The sequence below is a fragment of the Rhamphochromis longiceps genome, linkage group LG4, assembly GCF_057381845.1.
Source record: "Rhamphochromis longiceps isolate RC_006_pf linkage group LG4, R_longiceps_female_GT1.1, whole genome shotgun sequence".
Lineage (NCBI taxonomy): Eukaryota > Metazoa > Chordata > Actinopteri > Cichliformes > Cichlidae > Rhamphochromis > Rhamphochromis longiceps.
This window is the reverse complement of record NC_140560.1, coordinates 31317522-31332634: the sequence shown is the minus strand read 5'-3', so window position 1 is coordinate 31332634 and position 15113 is coordinate 31317522. Positions and strand designations below refer to the sequence as shown.

Sequence of the window (15113 nt, the reverse complement as noted above, 5' to 3'; positions counted from 1 at the left end):
GGGAGGTCTAGGACTGACAGACAGTCAAAACATAGGAGGGCTTTTGGAGGTAAATAATTCTCAACTCACTGATTTTGTGAGACCTCTAGCCACTGGAGAGAAGCAGGACATGAGGAGGATTTCAGCAAATCTAAAGGTAGGTTTGTAATTAGAGCTCTTTGTGCTTTTGCAGCATTGTTTAAGGGCCACAAGTTGTGCTGTCTGCTTTAACTGAACTGAGAAAAACAAAGCTGAATGTTGAAATGACTAATGTGTTTGTATATCTACAGGATATTTAATCTCTATATTGAAGGTTACAGTATGTGAAACCTCACTGCTGTCAACTGAATTCTTTTTTCTTAACCCTCCCAATTCAAGTGCATAATCCAAGCTACAGCGGATGTCAATCCACCGTTTAATTCAGCTGTCAATATGAATCCATGTCTATTTAATCAGGAAGAGGCAGTAAAACTTTGTAAAAGGACACTAATACAAGTGGAAGAGTTAGTGAAGCTAACTTCTATGTGATGACAGCGATACTGAGATGAGCTGTTGAAGATATCCTGAACTTGTCAATGTCAATAAGCGCTACTGCTTTTGCCACTGCTGTTAGCATCTGGAGTTAGCTGCTGTTAGTTGTTGTTATTCAAACTTTCTTTGAAGTGGGTCTAACATTGTTGCACTCGGACACATGGTAAATAAAGTCTCATACGTTGTGAGGATGTAATTAAACTCTTTATCAGGGGGAAATTTTTATTTTGGTTAGTACAATAATGCAAAACAGCTTAACCAGCTGTTGTTGTTTAGCCAGTTCACTGTCAGCTGTTCATGACATGGGAGGTTTGGATGTCCATCCATCCATCCATTCGCTTGTCCTTTTCAGGGTCGCGGGGGACGCTGAAGCCTATCCCAGCTGTCATTGGGCGAGAGGCAGGGTACACTCTGGACAGGTCGCCAGTCTGTCACAGGGCTAACACATAGGGACAGACAACCATTCACACTCACATTCACTCGCACATTCACACCTAGTGGCAATTTGGATTATCCAATTAACCTATCCCCACAAGTTGCATGTCTTTGGACGGTGGGAGGAAGCCGGAGTACCCGGAGAGAACCCACGCAAACACGGGGAGAACATACAAACTCCACACAGAAAGACCCCGGCCTGATGGTGGAATTGAACTCGGGACCTTCTTGCTGTGCGGCAACAGTGCTAACCACCGTGCCACCGTGCTGCCTGGTTTGGATGCCCAATCTCATATAATTAGTAACTGTGACAGTACTGACTATACCCTTAAGCCATAAGTACTACTTGCTGCTACAGCTACTAAAACAGGCTTTACATGTTTATTCTATGTGACCTTTCAGAACAAAGGCAAAGGAGAGGCAAAAGAGGTAAGCATGTCTCACACTTACACTAATTCCCTCTTCTACAGACTTATAACATGCTTCATTTGCTCTATATTTAGAAGAAGAAGGAGAAGACGAAAAAGACGAAAACAGAAGTAACGCTCTGTTTATAAAGCACCATAAAAACTGAATGTTAAATGCTGCAGATTTCACCAGGACAGAAGAAAAGAGAAGAAAACATAACACTTACTAAACTATGAATATAATCAATAAAAAAATAAAAATAAAGGCAACAATCAAAACAATAATTTTACATGAACTTGTTCTTTTGTTTCTTTGTGGGGTTTTTGTTTGTTCGATTTTTTTCCCCCAGCATAAACTAACCCATAGACATGGACAACTAATGTAGACGCACACTAAACTATTTTTTATATTCACTATATGTTGCTAGCACCAGTTAGGACCCCCTTTTGTCTTCAAAACTGGCCTAATATTGAAATAAAACACGATGCAGATCCTTCCGATATGTCGGCTGCACATCCACGATGCAAATCTCTTATTCCATGATATTCCACAGTGCTGGATGGAGATCTTGTTACTGTGTGGGTCATTTGATCACAATAAACTCATTGTTATGTTCACAGGATGGACATGATCAGCAATAACATTCAGGTAGGCTGTGCTATTTAAACAATACTCAATTTAGTATGTATACTATACAATACTCAATACTTTGCTTGTCAGTAGTGTTTATTTGAGTTACTGTTGCCTTCCTAGTAAGACACTTAAATCACATCTCCTCCTAATTCTGATGCTTGGTTTGAACTTCAGCAGGTTTTGACTATGTTTACAACATATGATCAGCTGATTGGATATTTGCATTAACAAGAAGATAAAGAGTATCTAATGAAGTGGGTACACTAAATGAAGTTCCCAGTGTTCCCACATACAGGCTTTTCACTTCACTTGTGTTCACTTTTCAGACCCAAAGGTTTAGTCAGTTATTGTCAGTGGATAACTACACACACACTCACACCATCCCTTCCCAACATCATATGGGCAACAATGAAAGAACAAAGTGTACTCTCGATTGAAGGTTGGGAAACATAAAACATGAACATTTATTGCCAACGTTTATGGACTTTAGTTGGTGCTTTCAGAAGCATGAAGACTCAATCATAATCCTCCATCTCTTCCAGCGTCCACATGCCCTCCTCACTCCTTCCCTCTTTCCCCTCCCCTCGCTTCCTCATGAGTCATAATCATGCACGCTACGAACAATAAAAGATGTTCGTCTGATATTGTCCAAATCCACTCACCAGTGGTGGTTGCTCAAATTAGGACTGCACGCTATCGCAGCCTCTTTTCTTATCGCTCTCCTTTGAGCGGACCAATTTCACAGATCATACGCTGAGAAAGCACAGAGTATAATTCTTCTTTAAATTCATATCATGTCGCTCAAAAGCCACAGCTTTGGTTAAAAATGTTTTTTTGCCAAGTTTCCTTCCTATGTGTGAGTCTTTTTTAATGTTGGTAGTAACTCTGGGAACATTCTTTCCTTTGATGTCAATTCATTTGAGTCGTTTTTAATGATGGTGCTGATGCTGAAGTTCAGAGTAATGATGGGAATGAACACCCAAGTCCTTAACTGGAGCTAAGTCAAATTTGTGATAGTTTTTTAAGCACGCTTATCGTGATTTACAGCTACTTCTAATCAGACTATGTGACAAACTTTAGCATTCAAGTAATACACAGTAAGTCATTCTGTGAAAGACCATCTGTGTTTGTGTGATTACACAGACATTGAGGGGGAGAGATGGTTTCATTCTTTTCCCTGCTGACATGAAATGGACATACTCCATGTTACTGTCAGTGCTAGTTTGCCACGCAGAGGGGTTTAGCTGTGGGTTACAGCATATGACTGCAGCTCAACATGTCCCCAGTTCAACTCTGGTTGCCCTCTGTGAAGGCCACAAACTTTGACTGTTTTTAACTGCTTCCCTTGTCCACAGTTTTTCGTTTTAATTTCAGTATTTACTTAAATAGCACCACATTGACAACAACGTCTCTCAGCATGACACATTATACTGTAAGGTGAGTACACAAATCAAATCAAGAGATCCTTAATGCAATTCCATTTGCACCCTATGTGAAGCACACTATACAATTACTCAAATAAGAGTAAACTAGAAACCAGAATTTGTTAACACCAATAGCATGTGCAAAAACCATCCATAATAACATGCCTTTTTTTTGAACTGCAAACATCTGTGTCACACATGCATATGCTTGCATATATATGCAGTAGTCATGCGTGCTGCTAGATAACATGCAGATCTTGTCATACTGCAAAGGAAAAGCCTTTCATTTTCCATACAGCACCAAAGCAAACAATCAACAGTTTCACTGCTTAGCATTTGAGGCAAGTCATCAACACTGGGTTCTTCTAAGTCTTCTGTGTGCATTTTATATTCTGAGCGCATATGAGCAGCCTTCAGAAAATGTGTATATATGAGCACGTCATAACACAGGCTGCTCATAGATGGATTGAGGAGATTGGGACCGCTTAACACCCATAATCCCTCACTCGGCTTGCATAAACCAAACTAATTTGGCTCATTTTACTGTGTATCGTCCATGTAAACAGTGAAGCACTTAAAGAAGAGGCTTAAGCGACAAAGTTGTCATTTGGCTTCTTGTCGGTATTTTTGCAACATACTTCCACCCGGGCCATTAAAGAACTCTCTTTCAGAGCCGTAGAATGATGAGTAGCTATTAATATGCATGAAGCCCAAGACAGCCGAGTCATCTTAAAATATGGGTTTCATCAAAAAGTTTAGCTTTATGAAAAAATTGTACAAGATGTGTGGAGTGTTTTGGACCCATTTGCATATGCAGTGCGGAATTTCCAAGTTTACAAAAGTTAGTTAAATTTGATCAATGACTTCCTGATGGTAAACTTTCTCAAGACTGTCGTAATTTTACCAAATTAAAGTACCACAATTTTTCAAATGCCAGCCGTCAAATTAAGCTCTTCAATGGTGGGTTGAACACCTCACAGAGTGGAGGCAGGCTGTTGCTGTAAACATATGAATCAACAAACAGAAATTTGAGATGACACACTGACACACAGATGTTTAAACAAGAGGGAAACATTTAAGGAGATCATCCTCAAAGAAATTTTGAAAGTTTGACATTTCATTTTAGTTATTTTTTTTTTCACGTTAATGCCGTTTCCACATCAATTAGTAGTGGAAATGTTTTTATTTATGTAAACAAACAAACAAAAAATACCAAACAAGGAATAAATTGTCATTTTTTTTCTGACGTTCTAATAAAAAGAGGAGAGGCTGGTCTGACTGCTTGTGTGTGCTTCAGTGATCGAGTTTCTTTGAGTTTCTAATTCATGTTTAGATTTTTAGAATAAAATGCAAACGGAGAACCTTAAAATTCCCTAAATTCTAATCTTATGCATTGTCAATAAATGTGGCGGGATCTTATTTTCTCTGTTTTACTACATTAGTCTCACGTGTAGGTAAGGAAAATTGTGAAAAGATAGGGATACTTAAAGATATTTAATCTTTGATATCTTATATATATTTCATTTTACTTTTAAAGGCCATGTATCTAATGGGGCCAGCATGTAGAAAGAAACTCAGAAGCAAGTATCATTTTTTAATGTTTGGGTTGGCTTAGCAGTTTGTATCAGAAAGCATGTTTGCATGTCTTGTGCAGAAGGTGGTATTAAACAAAATATTTCCCTTTAAATTTAATGGTTTGCTGTTCAAATCTCGGCATCTCCAGTGACTCTACACTTCACTTCAGCTGCAATCTATTTCTACGATAAATACCAAACCAGCCCCTCTTCTTATTGGGTTACTTGCTGCCTTCTGTGTCCATTCTAGTGCTATTGCAGAGTTTCTTCACCTGATTAACATTAATCAGGGAGCAAGAGACATTCTTGTGGTCTGAGTAGTTTATACTGCTCCAGTTTAACTTTAGCTACCACTTTCGTCTCCCTTCACAGGGATTAATAGGTTTTATATATTCACAACCAAAGTTTAAGTGGATGCAACCATCCCACTGAACCAATCAGGAAGTACAGCAGGTCAGTGGGTTCATTACATGGATGTAAACAACTTTTATTTGTTTACAAATGAAGAACATGTAAAAACCCGTCATTTGTTTGATCTACATTTGCCTTTATATACAGGTCATTTCCTGGGCTAACACCAAGGGGGTATAGCTCAGTGGTAGAGCAATTGACTGCAGATCAAGAGGTCCCCAGTTCAAATCTGGGTGCCCCCTTTTTGCACTACAGTGGTAGTATGAAAAAATGGTAACAACATCACACGATCCGAAAGCTGCAAAGTAAATGATGACGTAGCATATGTTATTGTAATGAAGTTTGGCAATGCATATACTGTATGGCACATCTGCAGTGCAAAGGGTTAGAGTTATGACTAGCAGAACAGATCATTTGTATTTAAAAAAAAATCCTATATTAATTAAAATCATGGGTGCTTATAGAGGCTGCAGTGTTCCTTTAAGAATCTTTATCACCAGTCAATCAATGCTGCCTTTGTAGCGAAAAATCATTTCATGCCTTTCTGAAATCACCCTTATCATAGGAAGTACTCTTTTTCTTAGATTTGTAGGAAATGAGCTGGATACATAGGCAGCCACCACTATAGAAACATTAAATACATCAGAGAGAGCAAAGGGAAATTTAATTTTCTACATTATTCATGGATTGAACTATATGTGAACCCTAAATTAGAAGAACAAGGAGGAACAGCACAAAGATAAAGCGTCAGACTATGGATCAAAATGCCCTTTTCTAACTATGACATTATCACACATAATGTGACATTATCACGCATGAATGTTTAAACACAAGTTTAAAAAAGGGGGTGGGGTCACTCAGCTGGGCTTCATCAGTTTTGTCTGAAAATGCTTGATCATTATAGTCATCTGTTTAATTTGATCATCTGCAAAATCTATTTCCTCTGTGAAAAACCCTTCCAGTGAATAAATGAAATTAGAACAGAAAACTGCAGATTTTAAGAAGTTGATAGGATCCAGTTTGGCACCTGTGGCTGAGTTGTTATACAATCTCCTGTCCTGTATAACAATGCCAGTAGTTCTCGCTCTGCGACAATAATTTCCCCTGCTTGTTGCATTCAGGGCATTCCAGCCTCTCTACAGGAGGTAATATTAAATGAACCTCAGTCTACCGTAAGCAGCGCTCATGGACTTATGGGCATATAAAGTAAACACAGGGGGCACTCAGATTTGTCTTTGTATGTATTTTTTCCAGGCAACTACTGGAGCCTAAGAAAGCATGCCATAAATGAATGCACACTCTAAATAGCATTAAACAGTAATGAACTGACCAGCCTGCTATATAATCCAGAGTACAGAATGCCCATGTCCAAAAAAAGAAATAAATTAATTATTGTTCATACTGTATCTCTCAAGCTAAAAAAAATAATAGTGTCAGGTATTCTTTTAAAGATCATTATATAAATTACATTCATATTCAGGTGACTTCTGATCCTTTTATTGGCTATTATAGAGCATGTTGTATATGAGTTCTCTGTAAGGTTCATGTATCTTCATCTTATGTGTGGAAATGTTTAAAAGCCTTTTTTCCTCCACGATAAAAAGCAAAAATCCTGGGAAATAATAAACTATTGTTGATTTTTATCTGTGCCATGGAGCAAATTAATTAATAGAGGGAGGATGGATGCTACAAGCGCAGGTTCATTATCATACACAAACATGCAGAGACTCACGAGTGAACAAACACATTTGGGCTGTTAAATATTTGCAGTTCAGAGAGAGGCTGCCTCCTTGACTCGGGCTTTGTGGATACAATTCATTATCAAACAGAGCTGAATTCACAGATAAAGCACGTACAAATCATGAGGGAGTACAGCTCAGTGGTGGAACATTTATCTGTAGATCAACAGGTTCCCATTTTGCCTCTTCAATTGCTGTATGTAAACAGGAATCTTTGCACATGTGATAAAGCTCTGCTGCATGTCAGAGGCAACACGGTGGCAGACAATAGAAAAGCTTTCTGCTCTGTGGAAAGGCTTTAGGGGAGACAGGCTAATACCACATATTCTCTGAATGTGCTCCTTAGATCTGCATTTTGTTGCTGCTCGTTTCTTTTCATATATCTTCTTTTAGCAGAATTCAACCATAAAAACCCTGCATTTAAACATCTTAAAATAAACGTATTTTATCTTATAATGCTATCATCACACAGTTATAGCTGTGTGGATAATAAGGCTTTAGATGGGCGTGCATTTATCTACTCTAAATGCATTAGTTATAAAGCAAGCTAATGCCAGTGACAGTGAACAAGATTTTGCAAACCAGTGACAGCATTTTTTTAATTTTAGAAGAGATAATCTATGCTGCAAATGGCATAGAAAAGAGACAAAAAGTGCAGAAATTCATATTTGCTGTTTGACTCTCATATAGGTGCAGCCATTAGTTGGAGTAAAACAGACAACTGCTTTTTTTTGAGATAGTAAATTCTTAAAAGGTTTAGGTTGTGTGTTCCTATCACACGTACATCACTGAGCCACACTTCATCTCATGCCTCGCCATAAAAAGCCTCATTTAACTCATCGGCCGCAGATTAGATTAACATCTGTAATTAGTGTTGAGGAGACGAGTTAACCTGAGTTGAATGGATACTTCAGCATGCGTATGTTATCATACATAATCATGCAGAGCAAGTCCCCAAAACACCCACGCACACAAAAACACACTGCTATCATCTCCTCGGGCTCACCTGCAAATATAGAGACCTGTCAGAGAAGGACTGAGGAAGAGGAGCAGGGCAGATGGAGCTGAGGAAGAATCTGTGGGTCTGTATTATTGAATCAAAGGTGTGTAAAATATCCACTCAATGAGAATAAAATGTGTGGTTAATTTGAAATAATGTCTCCCGTAACAACAAAATGTGTTCCTATGGAAAAAGCAGATTGGCTATTGGCGGTGTCTGTGTATATACTGTATGTGTGTGTCTGTATGCATATGTGAGGCTGACTCACAATTATTATTTCTTGTTGTGTCTTCAGGCATGGATGTATTCAGTGTGCGTGCTTGCCTGTGTGTGCGCATGCGGAGCACCTTACCCACTGGTGACAGGTTCTAAGGGCAGAAAAAGTGTGTGTGCGTGTGTGTGTGTGTGTATTTTCCTGCAAAGTACTGTATGTCATTTATTCCTATTCACATTATTCACATTCTCCAGGGAAGTGGCTAGTCTTTCATTACAGTGCGCTCACTTGTTTGACGGTTCTGCTCCTGAGGCGATTGCTGCTGCTAAATATCACACACCTGGATGCACAGTGTGTGCTTTTCCCTCTCATCCCAAAAAACCTGCTATCATGCTTTTAGTGTCTAAAAAAATCATACAAGAGTTTCACCTTGATGAGCCTTCTTTAGAGGGGCCATACAGCACATGTAGGATTACAGATGACTTCTTTTACAGCAGCGTATCTTTAATACCGCAGGAGCTGAAAAGCTGGGCAGAGGGAAGATAGATAAAGGAAGAGAACAGTTCTTTAAATATGATAAAACATAGAAGTGCATTATAAATACCACACCACTGGTTCCCAAACTATTGCTGCAAAATAGGAATTTAATTTGCGGGATGGCAAAAACATGCTGCACATTAATGCAAATGGTAATATGTGTGCATGTATTTTTATGGCTTTATGTGACACAAAAGAGTCACAGCTTCCAAGTGGAGTAGGACTACCTCTAATAAATGCTAACAAGAGATTTGTACTTCTGCATTAAATACGCAATATAGGTATACTGTGACCGTAAAGCCTTCTGAAAGCCAGAACCTACACAGTAATCTGACACTTCAGATACACTGAGGAAAGCCACGGGCAGTTTTTTTCTTTGTGCCATGGTATATTAAATACATTATATATACTTAAATGTTAGTGCTGAAATTCCAATTAACAGGCAATTTAATGGTTCAGCTCCCATTAGACTGGTGAATTGTCTGGAGTCAAGTATGCCGGGCTTTTTGCTTAATATATTACCCAACAGGCTACTTTAAAAAAGAAAAAGGTCCTGCCTGGAACATATCTTAGTAGTAAATATACAGATACAGTGAGGGAACTTTAAGATAAGCTAAAAATAAACTTTTTTGTCCCATGGGGAAACTGGTCTTTGACAAGGAGTTCTAAACATAGTTGTGTTCACATAATAAGCATAATATATTACGCCAATATAAATAGACTAATATGCAAAATCTCAAATATAACCATGCAGAATCTTTGTTGACTTTCCTTCCTGGTTAAAGTTAAACTTTATTAATATGGTCCATCTTTTTCAGGCCCACTGGTGAAAATTCTTAAAACCCCTGTGTTTAACTTCTTCATACTTTCCCCGTAGTATGCAGTACTGTAGAAAAGCCTTGAACCCGCCATCTTTTCCTTATTATATCTTTATTTTGCATCCAAGAAGCCAGACTTTTTTTTTTTTAAGTGGTGTGAGCAATAGTTCTCCAATCTTTCTAAAGGTCTTTCAAAGTTGTTCTCTGGACATTGGCTGATTGATGTCTTGTTTACAGTCCACTCCTTGTACCTAGCCAATTTTGTACCTACCCCATACAGTACATACACAGAACGGCATGTAGTGTGGGTCTAAAAGATAGGAAGAAACTGTACAGTGGATGACAAAAGAAGAAGTGGCAAGCCTAAAAAAATAAACTGTTGAAAAACCATGTATGAGAGTGATGCCCTTAAGAAAGGAAAAAAATTCAGCTATGACCAGACAAAAAAAAAAGAAAGTAAGAAAGAAAAAAGCCAGTTTAGCTCACTGGGTGAGCAGGCGACCATATTCCATAAGGCAAATGTTCAAGTCTGACCAGTGGCACTTCACTGCATGTCTCCCCTTCCTTCTTGTTTATTTATCACTGCTGCACTACCCAATAACAGAGAAAAATGTCCCCCAAAATGGTCTCAGTGGGAAAGTGGCTGTCAAATAGCTATTATTAATGAAGGGAAACAGGGAGAAAAGGCTGATGTTGACTGAAAATCAGTGCCAAGATGACTTACGGAGTGATGAATCCAAATTTCAAATATCTGGTTTAAACCATCATCAATATCTACAGAGGTCAGGAGAAAAGGTATAACAGTGAGTGTCTACCTGTAAAACACAATGGCTCTGGAATGGTTTGCTGCTGGATTTTAGCCAGTGGTGTTGGGGATACTGTCAAAATTGATGAAATTATGAATACAAAAATGTTCCAACGTACCATCAGCTTTTGATTCATGATGCCAGATCCAGAAATTAATTGATTGGAAACGGCGACAGTTATCCCAAACATACTGCCAATGTGGTAAAAGCACACCTGGACAGACCAAGACCTCAACATTATGGAAGCAGTGTGGGATCGTCTTAACAGAGAATGGAAAAAAAGACACCCAACAAAGAAGAGCTTCGAATGTCATTCAAGAAGCCCTGAGAACTGTTCCTGAGGACTACTTAACGAAATGACAAGAATGACTTACTAAGAGAATTCAGTCTGAGCTGAAGAATAAAAGTGGTCGTACCAAATGCTGACTTTGTTAGAATTGTTAGAATCTCATTTTTTTAAACAAAATGTAAAGAAGTGAAGGTTGGCTCAAGACTTTTCCACAGTACTATAGTTTCTTTGTAAAGTCAGCACCACTTTTTTAACACTTTTTTAAGTGTACTGATTGCTAGATTTGGAATCCCATGATAGATTTATCAAGGTGATAATAACCTGCTTATGATCCTGAACCCAACTGCTGCTGTCAGGGTAAGTGAAACCAGACGGTGGAAAGATATCCTGGGTGTGTTGGAGTTGCTCTGTATTACCGGGCCTGGAGAGGCATACTATGAAGCTAACAGCCAGAACAACAAATATGGCTGTCTTTTTACGGTGTTACCATGGTAACACATGCTAAACACATAACATGTAGACTGTTTATCACCAATCAGTAAGATTAATTTGAGAAGAATCTGACAACAAGCGTAAGTGATTTCAACCTCCTGTTTATTAGTATATGACACAGTGAGAATTCATGTACTGCTGTCATGTCAGAATTAAGTAAGAACACACACAATAAAATAAATATTGCATATTATCTAGAGTTAACATATAAATTTTTTCTAACTTCTCTGCATGCTTCTTTTGATCTGCAGCATTAATCTCTTGTCCAATCTGCAATGGCAATCTTCCCTTTTACTGCTATATTTTTCTTTTCTTTTAGAGAGCTCTGTCACACATTCCTCCAATAATGCATCTGCCTTGGAGTTAGGGGGGGGGGGGGATTCAACTGGTCAACATTGTGCAGAAGAAGAGTCAAATAATACATCAAACGTCCCTTCTATGTGAGCGCAAGCAGAGCCTGAAGAAGAAAGGCTGGGCTAGTGAAAACAAAGAAAACCGATTGCCCGTGTGGAAATGTTCATTATCTCTGAGGTTTTATGTTTAGTGAAGACAACTAAGAAACTAAGAAATTTGTCTATGTTAAACTTGCCTTATATCTTATCCCTTTCTTGAGCTTTGTTTCTTCATTTTTGTGTTATCTTGTGTTTTGGTTCATGTCTGTTACTGTCAGTAGCAGCAGTTGCCCGAGTGTTTCTGTTTCTGTCTGCCTTCCTTTCTTTTTGTTCCCATGTTCGTCCCTTTGTGTTCCCTTATTAAGTGTTAATATTCAAGTCTATGGTACTCTCTTTTGTTTTGTCCGGGGTTTTTTCTCCAGATTTTAAATGCTTGAAGGTTCGTTTTCTTCTATGTCCTGAGTTAAAGATGCTTTGTGACAGCCTGCCTTGATTCTCTGATTATTTTGTTTTCTGATTAACTGTTGTTATTTGCATTCCTCTGCATCTCATTCCCCTCCTTTGTCTAATCCCTAATCAGTGATCTCTGTATATATAGTCCAGTCCAACTTTTTGTCTCAGTGTGTTTCCCAAGGCTTTGTTCCAGAAAGCAAGTTTAGTGAAAGCTCTGAGTTTGTTGACACATGAGAGAACTTTCTGGCTTTTTTGTTCTAGAAAGAGACTTTAAACTTAAACTGTGTAAAGTAAAGTAAAGTAAAGTGTGCGTGTTAGTCCCCATAGGGAAATAGTTCCTCTGCATTTAACCCATTCACCCAGTGAAGCAGTGGGCAGCCACCAGTGCAGCGCCCGGGGAGCAGTGTGTAGGGACGGTACCTTGCTGAGGGGTACCTCAGGGTAGCCGTTCAGTGGAGTCGAACCCCCGACCTTCCGATCATGGGGCCCACCACTCTACCTACAGAGCTATCCCTGCCCCACAAGAACTGTGTCAGGTGCCAGGGTCAACAAAGTTTCTCTTTGACTCCTTCACTCCTGCTTTTTCATTTGTGTAACTGATGTCCAAGCACCTTCACAAGCACTGAAACCCTGGTTAGATATTGGTTGTGTTTAATAATTAGCATTTTTTTTACTAATTGGTCATCTATGCAAGGGCACAAATGATGATCGCTGAATAAAATATAGCAAAATAAAATATGAAGTCTGTATCTCCATGACTCGGGTCAGTAAGGCAGTTGTCAGGTTGTCTGCTAGTTTCTCTACATTAAAACATTTAGCATGGATTAGTGTATTCATCAGCATTTTAAGAAGAAGAAGAAGAAGAAGAAGAAGTAGTAGTATCAGTCACAATGGTGAATAAATACCTGTCATTGTTTATCAGTTGGAGATTTTGTGAATATTTTAGTTGAAAGTTGTAATGTGAGACTAAATGTAGTTCAAAGTGAGGTTTTTGAATACAGGCAGTCTGTGTCACTGGATTTTATGCTGAAATATTTTCATATATTCAAATATAGTCATCAAATTATGTTGTGCAAAGTCTGAACCATTGTTTTTATTGAAAATAAACTAAATGAATTTTAATGAATCTAAATAATATCGCATGTCAAAGTAATCTATTTTTTTATCTCATTATTTCATATTTGTCCTTTAGGAACTGCATTTTGTCCTTGTCAGGGTGAAGCTGGATAGTTTTAACTTAAAGATCAAAAGTAAAATTTGGTCGGGTTTCACCTTTACCTGTAAAGGTAAATTTGGATGACTGCATAGATGACAATTACATTTTTCTCCCCTGGTGTTTATGATGAATGGTAAATGGCCTGTATTTGTATAGCGCTTTACTAGTCCCTAAGGACCCCAAAACGCTTTACAAGCCCAGTCATCCACCCATTCACACACTGGTGATAGCAGCTACATTGTAGCCATAGCCACCCTGGGGCACACTGACAGAGGCGAGGCTGCCGGACACTGGCGCCACCGGGCCCTCTGACCACCACCAGTAGGCAACGGGTGAAGTGTCTTGCACAAGGACACAACAACCGAGACTGTCGGAGCCGGGGCTCGAACCGGCAACCTTCTGATTACAAGGCGAACTCCCAACTCTTGAGCCACGATCGCCCAAATGGCATCATTCACATAGCTTCATAAAAATGAAGCCGCTGTTCTTCATTTACTCATTGTCATGGTGAATGCTATCAGAAATCCAGTGATGATGGCTTCATTTTTCCAGCTTTTCTGCAACTGAAAACTAAGAGTTTTCCACCAAGGATTAGACTCAGGCTTTGTTGAACCTGTCTTCTGGAGCTGGGCCCAAGTTTGTATTCCATTTCGTCCTTGGCTCCTCATGTTTAGACTTTGACTTTTGGGGCTTTTTTCCCCTGTAGTCTGTATTTGGGTCCTCAAATCCAAAGTTGTGTGACAATGATAAGAACATTTTAAACTTTTAACAAAATCAGCAAAGTTGCTCAAACATTTTAAGTGTCAGTGTTTTTTTCTTTTTTATTTAAGTGTTGATATCATTTCTATTAAAAGTAACTATTATAAATATTACTTGTCACCTTGAACAACTGTCAAAATGTGCACATAGGGGAAAAGGTCTTAGAAGACAGCTTTTTTTTGTTTGTTTTTTATGTTCAGTTTTGTTTGTCTGGTTGAAAAACAAACAGCAAGAAAAAAAAACCCTGCTAATTTCACACACTAATGATTCTTTATTCAGGACGTGGTAGATGTGATGTATTTAAAATTATGTAATATAATTCTGGGGGCAAGAAAGGTATTTTTAAATATAGATTTTAGTCATATGCAAAAAAAAAAGTCTCTGCATAGCTGTACTTTTTTTTAACTAACATTAGGACTAATTAGGTTGAGCTGGCTGTGTAGAGCCACTGCATGTACTGTCCTATGTCAGTGAAGGACTTTGGCAACCCACTAATGCAGCTGGATTTGCATTGAGTGAAATGAAGCGAAAGTTTTAAATGGCATCAGTCTTGCTATTAAAGCAAAGCAAAACATCAGACAAACAGGGAGGAGCAGCTCTCTCCTCCATCCGTGTGTGTGTGTGTGTGTGTGTAGTAACTGGGGGAGTGCTGTCCCTCGCCTCTGCTCAGTGTGTGCAGCAGCTGCAGCTTTCAGCCTCGGTCTATACTGTAGGGGCCATTCTGCTGTCTGAAAGACTGATAGGAACAAAGAGCAGAATGGTGATGGAGATGAACCAGAGGAGAGCTCTGATGGTGTGTTTCAAACACACTTGTTCCCTCTCTGCTGCTTGTAATTTGACATCAGTGTGAAAGGAAAAACAAAAACCACTCTTCCGGATCAAGAGCTAAAGTAGGCTTTTTGGACAAGGGGAACACAAGGGTCAATTTCAAAACTCTTGACCAGAGGGCGGCAAAATCTTGACAGAAATTGAAACGAGTACACCAGCTCCTCCCGCCTTCCCT

At 38.9% G+C, this 15113-nt stretch overlaps 1 protein-coding gene and 1 non-coding gene across 2 annotated transcripts in view; one reads left to right on the top strand and one right to left on the bottom strand.

Moving 5' to 3' along the window:
• Nucleotides 1-15113, bottom strand: part of gjc1 (gap junction protein gamma 1) — a 45044-nt gene that overhangs the window by 9765 nt on the left and 20166 nt on the right. The window lies entirely within an intron of this gene.
• Nucleotides 5566-5637, top strand: trnac-gca (transfer RNA cysteine (anticodon GCA)). Its single transcript has one exon. It is a non-coding gene; the product is annotated as a tRNA-Cys (tRNA).